General features: G+C 32.9%; 1 pseudogene; it reads right to left on the reverse strand.

The window, feature by feature from the left end:
• Positions 1-1,978: 1,978 nt before the first annotated feature.
• Positions 1,979-8,385, reverse strand: LOC134280692 (glutamate-gated chloride channel alpha-like; annotated as a pseudogene).
• Between the last annotated feature and the right edge of the window lie 4,939 nt (positions 8,386-13,324).

Below are 13,324 nucleotides of genomic sequence, written 5' to 3' on the forward strand. Positions count from 1 at the left end.
CCCTACAATACAAAATGAAACAAAATTTGTATTGTAAAAAAAAAACTTTAAAACGGCTATGTGTTATGCACATATATAGTTTATTTCACAAGTCCAAATAGTAAGACTCAAGCGATTAAAAAAAATGGACAGAAAGGAGGAGAGAGAATGGGTAGAAAGAATGAGAAAGAGAGAGTGGAGAGATAGTGTGTATGTATGGGGAGACAGAGAGAATGGAGAGAAAGATAGATGTTAGAGAGAGAGTGGGTGATGAGGGGGCAGAGAGTGTGTTGAGGAGGAGAGAGAAAGTTTTTGAGAGAGCAAGGCTCCTTCCACATCGAAATTTCTAACCTGGGATCACGAATTGTACAATTTATTTACTCATATGAACTGTTTATCTGCTAAATACAAGGGTGGACATTTTCAATAATGTAACAACTAATGTAACAACTAATGCATATATTCACAAAAGTCAAATTTTGAAAACTTCCTGAAATGTGCTGAATTCAATAAATTGTATGAGAAATATAAATTAACAGAAAATATTATGGTGTCAAAGCAGTGTATTCACAATTTTTGTTTTTATGACGTCACAAACTAGTCAGATTTTATATCCTTTTTCAGAAAAAGGACAAAATTGACAAAATTTCAACAATTTTAGCTCAAGGAAACTTGGTACACATTATATCAAAATATTGATCCTGAACACACATTATACTCAAAATATCGACGAAAAAAAAAATTCATAAAAAAACAAAAAAAATATACATACGAAAAAAACAGTGCTTTGAATGTTACTCCCCTGTTTAAAAAAAACATATATCTCCATCAAAGTTTGATTTGGGGGGCAAATATTGGTTATTACCGAATAAAGTTCTTTGTTATTTAATTATAAAAAAATTCATACAAAAAAAAAATATAAACGAAAAAACTCAATGTTAAAAAAAAATAACACGATTCCCAGTTTATAGAAGAAAAAAAAAACTCTTCCCTTTTTGAAGAAAAAAAAGAGAACACTTCGAATCAAAAGTAGTTGCACAGATAGTGAATCCATTTACATATAATGCACACACTATCATAGATAGAAGACAAAGTTTTAAATCTGTTCCGTAAGCAAGAAAAGAAAAAAAAAACATACAATTATTAATTTTATTTACACAAAAAATATCATTCAGTCGTCATTATTTGTCAAAATTACTACTGTGTCATGGGATATTAACCCGTAATAACATTGAAATATATCGATATAAATACACGTATATCGTAATAATACGCAAATTAATCTTGGAAAAGCAAAATTCTACATTCTAGGGTAGCTAAAAAATATTTTTCGTATCTAACTGTATATTAAGAAAACTGTTTCAGGAAAATGTCCCCTAATTACGGACAAAAGAGGAACCAAAAAATTCACGAATGAAAAATAATAATTATAATGATCACTAGTATTCTTGACTAAAATCAATACAAGCATTTTTACCTACAGCGATTCATGTTGTTAAATTCCAATTCCACACCTCAGAGAAAAATAAGATTATCTGAAAATCATTTGATACAAAATTTTAATTTTTTACCTTGTTAATAATACCAGTAGGGAGTTTTCATGTTAAATTTTTAGTTTATTCGTAATTTCGAATAGAATTTATGTAGTTATTATCAGCTATAAAATTATTGTGAAAGCTATTAAGGTCTCTTTGAGATATTATCCCAAAACCTACACAGAGAACTTGTGAAAGACAGATGGACATAGAGTTAAATTAATATTATCAAAGTTAAGGACAAGTAAATGGGTAGCCTTTCTTTAAATAAAATTATGCAGACATAATTTCACAATAGTATATCCATGGGGAAAATAGTATTACATAATAAACTCTTTGATTGATTTTTATTTTAAAAAGATTAAGAGACGTTTGGCTTTCGTCAGCGAGAAGGATTTTAAAAAATAAAAACGCGGAAAAAATGGATTTGAATGATTTTGCACGAGGAGAGTGGATGTTTTCATAATAAATTGGGATGTTAATCTACAGATATGAAATATGCCCAATACACAATGTTAAATATAATAAACAAAAGAGGGTAGACAACTCTAAATATATTCTGGAGTCTTCCATGTTGGACGTCACAACAAGATGTCCCTTCGTCGTCTTCAGAGCTCACCTATGAATAAAACCAGAGACAAGAGTAAGTAAAAAAAAGAAATCTTTTGAAGAAATTGAATGTGAAGATAAAGAACATAAATCAGACTTTGACAGAAGCCGAATAAAACAATACAAAATGAGAGCAAAGCAAATAAAACACATTAAAACATAAGAAAATTGGTTTGGTCAAGCATGCATTTCCTGTGGACCGAGCACCGAAAACCTTTTTTGTTTTCACAAAAATATCTTCTTTTTTCAGAAAAAAGTTAATATCTGACCTACTAAAGACAGTTTGTATTTGCAAACAGTCAGTCTATAGTCCATGGGCTATTTGCAAAATGTTGATCTGCAAATTGTTGATTGAATACCCTTGTATGGCCTTCTTATTTGACAGTAGTTTGTCATAGTTTAGAAATTGTTCATTTGTAAAACCTGTTCATGTGTTTTGACCAAATAGGTGATACTAGTATATATATATAATAACTTTATACATACATTATACTAGTAAATAGGTGATAATGGAATATTGAAATATTGATATGCATATATATGGAGGATGAATTTAAAAAATTCTCAATATCCCATTTATCAGAGAGGCAAGGTGTTTTATTTTCATCGATATCTTTCTTGCCTTTAATCTTTTACCTAAGATGGAAATAATATGCATCAATTGCATTAGAGGTTTAATTTATTGTTTCATTTCGAATTTAGTGTGGTACAAGTTGCATATCAAATAATTATACCAGTATATTGACGAAAAGTGACTCTCAAAGAATATTGACCTTGTCAGTACCAGGTATTGTACGTAGAAAAATGACCCACCTTTTTGTGAAAACAAAAAATATGGCTTTGGGGTCATTTTTCTCTGTGTGAGTTGTAGAGAACTGACCTATTAGAATAATGACCCAATGTCATTTTTGATGCAAAAAGCTGGTTTTGTCAGCAATATTCTTGTAAGGCAAATAAATGGGGTAAATCACGCAGCCTTATGATATGAAGTGTTCTGAATATAGTGTATGAATGAAGTACCTTGTACTTTTGTTTATTTTTATCTTTCCTCCGCTTCATATTATGAACCACAGCAAACACACAAAGTGCCATAATTGTAAAAAACATGCAAGCTGCCATCCAAATGTCAACTGCAATTAGGCCTTCCAGCCCATTTCCAAGTGAGACCACGCCCACTAGTTGTGTTACTATGGAAAGTACACATAACACGCCCAGACTGGTGCGCGCGCCTACTTGGCCCTTGTCAATCCACATGCTCATCTAACCAAGAATCACTAAGAACACACTTGGGACGTAGATACGTAAAATCAGCTGACTGAAGTCCCGTACTATTCCGATTTGGAGTTTTAAGCATGGGTTTTCTCCTGTAAATAAACACCAAGTCAAATGAGGTAATTCGATGTAAAGGGATGTGAATCTTACTGTGAAGTAGTATTTTTTTGCAAGCTTGTCACATCAAAGACACAGTTTTAAATACAGTTAGACCGCTTGATTACATATACTTTATGCACTTACATTGTAAGTAGTGCCGTGACTTCTTTCTATTTAACAACGTTATAAAAAAATCCTTCAAACTTCAAAAAAGCAAATCAAGGAAAAAACACCAGACATTTGTTTAAACTACATTGTACTTCATACAAGTGTCATTTGATTATTTCAGACAAAGATATGTACTTACGACTTTTTGTCAATTTTTTCGAATATTGCAATAAGTATGTCCCTTTTCACAGCAGGATATTTGCAACAAATTTATATAATTTGAAATTCCTTGATATAAAATCTATCTGCAACCATTTATTTTGCAGCAAATAAAATATTCAATACGCAATATACATTTACACAATACACAATATACATGTACAATGTTCGAGCCAATAATTACCCGCGAGTAAAAGAAAGTGTTTCAGCTTTCGGGAATTCTCATGAATGAAAGTTTCACTTTTGTTTACAGAAACAGTGTCTCTGTAGATTGAAATAAGATTTGCAAACTTGTTTTCCACAGATGTTGTGTAGGGAAATCTTTAAAAAGTTAAAATCGGACTTTGCAATACCGTTCCACAATACTAGTGTTGTAGAAAATTACGCTAGAGAACAGAAGTAAACAAATTTAGTTAGAGGGAATATGCTATATCAAACAGTAATTAAATTCATGTGAATGGAAATAAATCTTTGATAAATTACAGATATATAATATTGACCCTATCTGTTCCACTTAATTAAGATAATTACCTGATTCTGTGGGACAGTTTGTTTCTTTAATATTGGAAACTTTCAAACCACTAGTGGAAAACTCGTCGCTGTATCTGGTGGGGTTACGATGACTCCAAATCATACTCACTTCTGAGGTCGTAAAGGAATCTTTAATATTGAAAGTCAATTTGTTAAAGTGTGGTTGACAACATTTGTTTACAGAAGAAGTACTCAGTTCAAAATGTTAGCAAAAATCATTTTGAATAAAGGGTTCGAATTTGTTTGTTTTTTTTTCCCTTTTAAGTTATCTTCTCCAAAACTCTAACGTTATACTCACAACTTTTAAACACCATTGTGCACGTCTGAGAACCGTGTGGAAAGCCGACTGATGTCAGGGGACATGGTGTTTTTACTGTCAATCTGTTTATAAGAAAATACTTGACTTGTTCATACACTGAACAATTTTTAATGCAACAAAGCTTTTATAATGTTTTTTTAAGAAAATACTTGATTTATTCACACATTGAACAGATTTGTAATTCAGCAATCCGATGTATAAAATGTCCACGTTTGATGGTCTAATAAAGTATGTTCTCGGGACATACACTATATTCACAATTTCAATTTTAGTGGACAGTTACCAATTGAAAGTGATACGCACTCATATATATCGTGTACTACAGACAACACTAAAATGCGACTCTGACCCCCTTCCGAATGAAATTTTCTTTATATATAGTGAATAAAAATTAAAAAATTTAAAATAAAATTCAGCATTTACAATATAAGTCAGACATCGAGACAAGATTTTCCAACATTAGCTTTGAATGCTGGCAGGTGTTTAAGGTTATGCCAGTTTTTTTTTCAATTTCTACATTAATATTTTCTATGATCTTTGCAACTCCTTCAAAAGGATATGACCTGCATATAAAGAACATAAGACGTCCATTACTTAATTGTGACCTTTGCTTTGTCCATTTTGACGGTTATGGCACAATTTAATGCTATAAACATTTGCTTCATGCTACTTTGACTTGATCTTCGCTAAAAATAATATCTGTTATCAAGATCAAACAGTGCTTATTATCCTGAAATACTTCTGAAGAAAATAAAATCAAAGTCTGCTTAATGTTTTTGTTGTAGATTCTGAGAGCAGTTTTTGGTGACTGACCTTGTACTTTTTACCAGTGTTCCGTTGGGGTAGATGCGGATGAATACATTGGGTTTGGTGACGCTGTGTTGTAGTTCAGATATGGCGTTGTGTATGTAACTATCAGGTGTCCATATATACACATATTTGTCTAAGTCCAGCAACACATATTTTCCAGCAAATTGAACAGAATTGGAGTTGTATCTCAGACGGACGTCCTCCCATTCTTGAATTAGATGAAAAGAGCTTCCGAGTTCCTGATTAAAGGTTAATCATAATACAGTGTGTATGTATCAAGATAAATTAGAGACATATAAAAAAAACCAATGTTTTTATATGTCTCTTGATATTAAATGTACAAAGAGACAATTTTATTGACAAATACTAGTACACAGTGCAAAGATCAATTTTTTGAAACTTGTCAACTTAACAATTATTTAGATTAAAATGCAAATACAAACACTACCAATAATATGCATGGTACAAATATCTCATGCAAAATTCAGATTCTTATTTTTTCGAACAGAGTTGCACTTGTAATCAATAATGCTACATTAAATGATTTGTTCCAAATAGCGTGTAGTTTGCATTCCTCGTTGAATTATTGAACGAAGATATTCAAATGTATAGAATGTATCCTGTAAAAATCTCCAATAAAATATTTAAAATGAACTAATCGATCGATGCAAATATAATATACATTGTACATTGTATACCTTTTACTTTTTAGATTCAATAAAGTATCAACATAAATGGTTCGGATGAAATATCATTAGGCTACTCACAGATAATGTCGGCGATTGTACGTGGGTGAAAAGAACTTGTGTAGATATGCGGGTTGAATTACCTGAAATGTTGATTTACATAGCCTTATAACGAGAACCGCAAACAGTCTTCTAATGGTTAAGATTACACTCAAGTTCACGTTTTCAACCTAAATATTTCGTCGAAAAATCAATATTCATTTTCACTTTTCTTTGTAGAATTAATATTAAGTTTGATGCACTCTGATGCTTATTCAATTTTTCTTGGACTTTTAGATTAAAAGAATTGTATATATCTTGCGAAATTTAATTTGCAAATCATTTAAAAGATGCATATTGTGTAATCTCTAAGGTGGTTAATTTTTTACAAAATCTAAACCCCCTTTATTCCCAAGTCATTTACTAGACGGTTGGCTGAATTGTATTACACCAAGATCTGCAATAGGATAACCGATAATTTTGAAAATGTCAGTTTACCTGTATACGTCCAAGGTGGTATGTCAAAATTGTTTTTGGTCAAGTTACTCTCGAGTTGTTCCCAGCTAAAGATAACATATGTAAAAGAAACTATAACTATACAGATAAGTTCCAAAATAAAACTTGCAATACCTTTAAAGACCCAATTTTTTTACCGTACGGTAACCTGAGAAGGGGGAGTGGTCTTAGTAGTACTAATGTTATTTACCTGGAGACCTCCAATACTCAAGATGTCAAAAATCTATATACACGTAGCATTACACAGGAAGTCTGTGTCTGGTGATCATGGTCAACATTCCGTGTTTAGTGTCTTAATTTGAATGAAACTACTTGAAATAATTGAAATATTTCAATATAAAATTTATTTATTTTACTTTCAGCGATATCTAAAAAATCTAATGAAGAAAATAAAATTATAAAGAAATATCGTTTTAATATAAAAAAAAAAAAAGAGTAAAATTAAAGATAAGAACACAGAGTAAAACTACAGAGTATTTTTAATTAAACTTGTGTAAATATCAAAATAATTTTTTTAAAAAATATTCCATTCATAGGTCTATCCATCGTATGAACATAAACAATGTACCGCGATAGGAATATCAATGCCTACGTTCTGACCAATAATAGTGTCGAAAATATTCACCATTTCCGGGTGTTCGCGTGTTTAAATTTTTTTTTATTGTTTGCAAGATTTCTTTTATACTTTTAAGAATTGATCTTATACTTTATATATTCACTTTTTAATTTCGAATATTGGGTATTGACAGACGTTAGGAAATTCCAACTAAAAGTTGCAATCTCAAAACTCATGTTTCTGACATTTCAGAACATGAATTTTTTTCTCCATGCTGTTTGTGCAATAAATATCTTTTCTTATTTATCATATTCCAATTTTAATCGGCAAATAGCGCTTTTGTGCACGGACCGGTCTAAATTCCATAGCAGAATTGGACGACATTTATCGCCTAAAATACAACGATAGCTGTTGAGATTGAAAGCAAATAATTTATGAAGTCATGTTTTAATTTTCTACTCTCAATTGTTTTTGAAATAAAATTTCACCAAGTTTTTTTTTAACCCCCGTGTATACAAGGCGGCTACATGAAAGTGTTTGACGCGTGACCAGGCAATCGTTTTCAAAACACACAAACTCAGACTATCAGGTAGCACGGGTACCTGGCCTGTCAATCAAATCAGGAGCTATTGTTTTTTTAATGATTGACAGGCGGTAAATGATTGATCTTGAACCAGGTAGATTTTGGGGGCGTTAACATAAAATTGGGTGTTTAAACCACGTTTTATCCTTGACATTTTTATCAATCAAAATTCATTGCATATGTAACGAAACATCAAAATTTTATTGAGGTATTTCGGTTTTCTTACCTTGGCAAAGCATAAAGAATCCCAAACAGAGGTAACATGTGGACAATGCGTCCAAAATTAACAGGAAACAACATCATGATTTTCTGTAATATCCCTAGAAAATTTTAAAATGTCACTGTCATTTAAATACCAAGAGGTCTGTCTCTCAAGTATACATTACCTCATTCTGAGCGATTACGAAAAATTCTATAAAATCAAGAAGGTCAATTGAGATCACGAAAGTTTGTGTGTAAAGATCTTACCCAACCAGATTCTAAATACACGAGACATGTTCAATCAACGACGTATGTGTTCTCGAAAGGGCGTTTCCAGCTATAGGCGGCATTGATATACACCTCCTTCAATTTTCGCAAAAATATTATTTTCGCAGCATCTCTTGGGTAGTGCTTATTTGATTATACAGTGTACTTGTATATTATATCAATCCAAGTTGAGTATAGATTCCGATCGATAAAAGAACGAAGAGCGCACCATTGTGATTCTTGTAAATGCCTTGTAAATGCCTTTCCCCGCCGGATATAGGCCCTCTCCGATCTAAGCCCTCTCTTTATAATTTGGCCTTATGTCATTGTCCCCCGCTTTCGCGAAAGCGAGGGGACATTAAATCTCATTCGTCTGTCTGTCAGTCTGTCTGTCTGTCCGTCCGTCACAAAAACTTTAACCTTGCCCATAACTTTTAATTTAGTGGAGCTATGACTTTCATATTTCACATGTGTATTTATTGTGACAAGACCTTTCTTTGGGTACCACCAAATTTGACCTTTTGACCTTGACCTTGGAGTTTGACCCACTTTTACACAAAAAATCCTAACTTTTACTTTGGCCATAACTTTTGAATGGTAGATACTAGTACTTTAATTTTTCACATATGTATTCTTTGTGGCAAGATCTTTCATTGGATACCAATAACCTTGACCTAATCACCTTGACCTTAGTTAGAGATTTATGTACCTATGAAAAAACTTTAACCTTGACCATAACTTTTGAACGATAAGAGATAGGGCTTTCATACTTCACATTTGTAATCAATGTGAAAAGACCTTTCATTGGATACAAAGAACTCTGACTTTTTGACCTTGACCTTGGATTTTGACCTACTTTAGAAAACAAGCCTTAGCCATAACCTTTCAAAGGTTAGGGCTAAGGCTTTCATGTTTCAAATATCTAATCCTTGTGACAGCGCCTTTCATTGGATATCATGAATGACCTTGACTTTCGGGAAATAATATATTTAATTTGCATTTAAGAAAAGTTTAATCTTTGCTTTGCTGCCATACAGGTCATCAGTGTTTCTCAAGCACATCTTGATCCTTATATTGAGAAGAAATATGGCTTTCATATTTGACATGTGCCTTACCTGTGACAGTACATTTCCAAGCATGCTATGATTTGTGACCCATGAACCTTGACCTTCGTGATTGACCTTATTTTTAAAAATAATCAAATTCAGTGATAATTTCTAAATGATACATAATAGGGCTTTCATATTTGAGACAATGTGTCATAAAAAAATGACATATAACCGATAAAGACACCGAAAGCGGGGGACCACAATTCTTTGAATTTGCTTGTTTATCTTTGTGTCCTCTGTAACAGTGACTTTAGGTAGTCTTTATTTCGCGTTCTGATTTAAATATCAACAGGGATGGATCCAATAGTTTCACTTGGGAAGGGTAGTATGGAGCCTTCGACCAAAAAGTAGGAAATGTGAATGTGAAAATTTGAATAACGCGCCTGTTGTTCAGTTATTGTAGATGGACATTAAATGGAGTATATTTATACCCCCCGCTTGAAAAGTGGGAGGGTATATAGCAATCGGTATTTCCGTCCGTCCGTCCGTCTGTTACGCTTTGGGGTACCCATCTCTTATCCGCAACTCCTCTCATACCACTGAAGGAAATTTAATGAAACTTTCACAGAATCTTCATTACATATTGCCATTGTGCACCTCCTATTTTACTTTTTGATCTGACATATATTTTGGATTTTCCAGAGCAAAACATGAACACTGCCATAATATTCATATGGGAGGCTGGGGGTATCATTTAGTGAGCCCATTGCTCACAGTACCTCTAGTTTGAAATAAAACGGGACAAGTGATGAAACTTGCTTTTCGTCTTCATGTTCATGATGTTGGTATAGAATAAAAGGAAACCCCTCGAGATCCGACATATTTATAATCTTATATCATTTAAGTCTTGTTAAACTAAAAGGTATATAAAATATTTGTCAACTATTCATGGAAGAGAAAATAAAATTAACAAGTACATGTATCTTTAAAAAAAAGAGGGAAAATCTTTTTAAAAATGTGATGCCTAAGTATGATCAAAGTTGCTTGAGGACGGGACCCCCTCCCCCCTCTTTTCGATATAGACCCCTGGGACTTTCGACTTTTTTCTCATAAATTATCTTTCAATGATATATTTGTGATAAAATCTATACCAACAATTTAAAATAATTACCTAACGTTAAAATAAAATCTAACCTGCATTCTACATGTATATACTTAATATAAATATATTATATATAGCTGGGTAGATTTTTTTAAATAAAATATTTGTTAAACTGAGCAAATTTTCTGATTTGATAGAATAGATTACACTGTATATTACAAATGTGTCATCCATATATAATTCATGTAAAACTAGAGGTACTGTGAGCAATGGGATCACTAAATGATACCCCCCGCCTCCCATATGTGTATAAATGGCAGTGTCCATGTTTTGCTATGGGAAACCCAAAATATGTGTCGGATCAAAAAATAACATAGGAGGTGCACAATGGCAATATGTAATAAAGATTCTGAGAAAGTTTCATCAAATTTCATTCAGTGGTATAAGAGGAGTTGCGGATAAGAGATGGGTACCCCAAAGCGTAACAGACGGACGGACGTACAGACGGACGGAATTGACGATTACTATATACCCTCCCGCTTTTCAAGCGGGGGGTATATAAAAGTCTAAAAGGCCCGAGGTCTATAGGGGGAGGGGGGCTGTCCTCAAGCATCTGTTAGTATATGATCGACAGTTTATTGCCAAGTTAAAGCCTCTCATAAAATTGTTGGTATTAAAGATCTTACAAGGAATTTTAATGTGAAATAAGAAAAGCCTCATAAATGAAACCAATCAAGATTATAAACATTGTTAAAGTTTTTTTATCGAAATAAGTTAAAACTGTAATTAAAGCCAAGGTAAACTAGAGGTACTGTGAGCGATGAGCTCACTAAATGATACCCCCCGCCTCCCATATGGTTATAACTGGTGAAAAATTCCATGTTTTCCTATGGCCGGGAAACCCAAAATATGTGTCTGATCAAAAAGTAAAATAGGAGGTGCACAATGGCAATATGTAATAAAGATTCTGTGAAAGTTTCATCAAATTTCATTCAGTGGTATGAGAGGAGTTGCGGATAATATATGATGTGGTACCCCAAAGCGTAACAGACGGACGGACGGACGGACAGACAGACGGACGGACGGACAAGAAAATAAAAAAAAAACGGACGTACAGACATTTTGATATATCGTCAATTGTCAATAGTTATTTCCATTCTTATGTCGACATGATATAAAACGGTGAGCTAGAAATAAGATACCACAAAGTCGGACGGAATTAACGATTACTATATACCCTCCCGCTTTTCAAGCGGGGGGTATAAAAAAAATATTTGTACTCATTGAAAGACGTATCAGGACGAATACTCCAGTACTATGAATTAAAGGCCTAAGCAACAACCCTTCAAAAGTTAGTGTAGTAAACTTGGCAAAGTGGGCCAAAGTACCGCAAATTCATAAGGTCAAATATGTTACCTATATATAAGTGAAAGTGTTGTTTCAAGTTATACGATACACGTGAAATATGAAACATCTTTGAAATGTTTCAGGTTATCAAAATTGAAATTATACGTAAAATATTTTAATATTGTTTATCAATATTGTTCATGTGTATATTGATAAGAGCAATGTTTCATTTAATTAATGCTATTTGTTAAATACTGTAAATGAAAGACATCTTTAATTTATTGATCTGCCTCAAGAGATACTGAAGTTGATATTAAAAAGATGCTCGAGTATCTGATTGACAATTTCTTTATACATGTATAATATATGTATGTGGTTTTTGGAGACCAGATCTTCCGACAATCTATTGATATTTCCATGGGTACCTACTGTGCCCCGTTATTAGCAGACCTATTTTTGTATTCATATGGAGCAGAATTCGTTCAAAATACAAGAAAATAAAAAAACTCTTGTGTGACCTAGACATTTTGATATATCGTCAATTGTCAATTAACAATAGTTAATTCCATTCTTATGTCGACATGATATAAAACGGTGAGCTAGAAATAAGATACCACAAAGTCTGGCATATTTGTTTCATATTTTGATGTTTTACTTGAAAAGGAGGATAATAGTTAATACGTGATGGCTTTAACTTTTCAATCGTCAACTTCCCTTACTTATGCAGCAATGTACCGTTGTCAACTACATATGGAGTTTAAATCACTCAGTTGATTCGATACGGAAGAGTATGCTCTATGTATGAAAAATTTCTAAAACGATGTAAGTTGTTGACAAACAAGTTCATGAAGCAAAAATATCAGTTGTCTCTTTTACAGACTTTTTCTCACTGATTGTTCGGCCATTATTTACACACGGAGTTGTCCGGATCCACGGATTTTCCCCTGATCATGACAGGGAGCACACGGCGGGTGTGACCGGTCGGATGGATTACCTCAAAAGAATGAATCCAGACTCTTCATAAGTGTTGCTTTCAAGATTTTTCTTGCACAATTTTAACTTCAATCCCTTCATAGCCCCACCTTAGGAGACCATGTTTTTAATTCACCCTAGGATTTTTTGACTGAAATTTTACTTTCCCTGTCCCCTTGATTCTTCGTCATTGATTTTTTAAGTTTTTCTTTAAGTTTTAAGATAAGACTTTTCATCTCTATTAGGGACATAATTTGAACAATTCTACCACAAAGGATGATTCCACATTTTGCCTTTTCTGATCCAGTGGTTCTTTAAAGTTGTCCATATTTTTCAAATGTAAAACTTTGATGCCCTACTATGGCCTTACCCCACCCAAAGGCCATGATTTGATTTAGAATCTATACATCATCAGAAAACTGCAACATACATGTAGCTTTTCTGGAATGCACAGTAAACAAAACAGCACATGTTCATTAATCAGACGATGTGATCTAATGATTATTATTAATCTACCTACTCTGT

The sequence above is a fragment of the Saccostrea cucullata genome, unplaced genomic scaffold (assembly GCF_032062105.1).
Source record: "Saccostrea cucullata isolate Sc308-1 unplaced genomic scaffold, CSIRO_AGI_Scuc_v1 ctg630, whole genome shotgun sequence".
Classification (NCBI taxonomy): Eukaryota; Metazoa; Mollusca; class Bivalvia; order Ostreida; family Ostreidae; genus Saccostrea; species Saccostrea cuccullata.